Genomic DNA, 1,977 nt, shown 5'->3' on the forward strand with positions numbered 1-1,977 from the left:
TACATTACTGCGGCAATTTGATTTTTCAGTAGTAAATAGGCATAGTAAATTGGCTCCTAAATCATATAGTTGTCATACAAACAACTATAATGTGTAAAAAATGTGTAAAAAATGCACCAATCAGGCCCGTAGCCAGGGGGGGTTCGGGGGGTTCGGACGAACCCCCCTGTTGTAGCTGCAAAAAAGTTTTAGATTAGCTCCTGTCATGAAGAACAGCACTGCAAAAGCAGGATTAGCATTTTGGCAACAGCGAGAAGCACAGATAGCCATTTTAGCTGAGTCAGCACATGGCTGAGATGTGTAAATTAAGACCATGCCTACCAACCACGCCCATCTTCGTCAAATTTTCGCTGCGCGCTTCGCACGCAGCAATTTCCAAACCCCCTATTTTAAGTTCCTGGCTACGGCCCTGCCAATAGAAATATTTGCCAAATTTTGTTATGAATGCGTGCTTGCACTTTCTTACCACTGACCATTTAAATAGACTTTGAACAATTAAGCAACTTAATAGGCACTTTGAGTCTTTATTTTTCACTGTCTTCTTAATAATCAATAAAGCACCAAAGCATCATTTTGAAATTTGCAAAAAATTGTTCAAAAGCTGTATGATATTTATATTTACTAACCTTTATGATTCAATCTGATTGGATTAAAACTGTCTGTAATGGCAGAAAATAATATTTTGTTAGCTAATGTATAATAATTATTTTGTTACCATATAGCTTGAAATTTTTGTGGGTCTAAATTTTCGTGGTTTGCTCCTAGTGGGGCAATTCGTGGTTTAATTTTCATGGTTGACATTTTACATAGCCTGTAAGGGGATGGCACTTTAATGATTTTGTGGGTTTAAATTTCGTGGGAAGCCCCAAAACCACAAGAACCATGAAATTTATATTCCACAAAAATTTCAAGTTATACAGTATATTTTAATATATTCCTCCTCATTAGTTGCTACTATTACATCAACTACTGCTACAATTGAAACTGAAACTCCATCAACAAGTATAACACACACATAGAAAAGTGTTGTATATTTTTGAAAATAGATGAAAGCATTGATGATAACATTGTACCTCTTGTGGCTGGTGCAGTCAGTACTAGTGTTGTATTAGTGATATTGTTCATATTAACAATATGTTTCGGCACGATAATTGCTATTAAAAGAAAAAGCAAGACAACAAAAGAGGTTGTACATTTTGGTAAATATTGCATAATTATGCAAAGTGTTTATGATGATATTATAAGAACAAGCTGATTCCAATGAATATGAAGAGACTCATAATATAGCAATTACCACATCACCTGTACAACTGACTAGTAACAGAGCAATAGATGATGAGAATGATAACGAAGCAATAGATGATGAGAATGATAACGAAGCAATAGGTGATGAGAATGATAACAGAGCAATAGGTGATGAGAATCCATATCAAGTTACTGTGAGTGAGGTAATCTTATTATTAAGTTAATTATAATATACACAATGCACTCTAATAACATTTTGTCCCTCGACATGGTGTTAACATTGTTATTCAATTGCTACAATATCTGTTCCATTATGTTATTTAGTTCCTTACTTGTGAACACACCATTCCTTCACACAATGTTGATGTGAGTGCTATTCATGTGACTGTTGTAATAAAATTATATCAGTTATTATAGTCAGTGATGTAATAGTCAGTGATGTAATAAGCATACATACATGTACCATTAGGCTTCTAGTCAAAATAGGCTTATATTTGTGTAAGGACTTACATGGCATATAGTTGCTTGTTTTTCCTTCTTGATTATCTTTAAACTTAACATAAACAACATAACCCAATTGATAACAATTTGAATCGTTATAATCATTATCCTAGTCCTAAACATACATAAAGTGCAGATACAAGAGATTTACTATCCATAGTTTAAGCTTTTTAAAATGATAATTATAATTAATGATTAATATTAAGACAATGATGATAAGTCAATGACAGC

At 33.3% G+C, this 1,977-nt stretch overlaps 1 long non-coding RNA gene across 1 annotated transcript; it reads left to right on the forward strand.

Annotated features, from left to right (window-relative positions):
• The first annotated feature begins 919 nt into the window (after positions 1-919).
• LOC109591890 (uncharacterized) lies at positions 920-1,610 on the forward strand. The gene is made up of 4 exons (XR_002190060.1): positions 920-1,002; positions 1,047-1,199; positions 1,246-1,448; positions 1,570-1,610. It is a non-coding gene; the product is annotated as an uncharacterized LOC109591890 (long non-coding RNA).
• The last annotated feature ends 367 nt before the right edge of the window (positions 1,611-1,977 follow it).

Source organism: Amphimedon queenslandica, unplaced genomic scaffold (genome assembly GCF_000090795.2).
Source record: "Amphimedon queenslandica unplaced genomic scaffold, v1.1 AMPQUscaffold_6950_Cont21095, whole genome shotgun sequence".
Classification (NCBI taxonomy): domain Eukaryota; kingdom Metazoa; phylum Porifera; class Demospongiae; order Haplosclerida; family Niphatidae; genus Amphimedon; species Amphimedon queenslandica.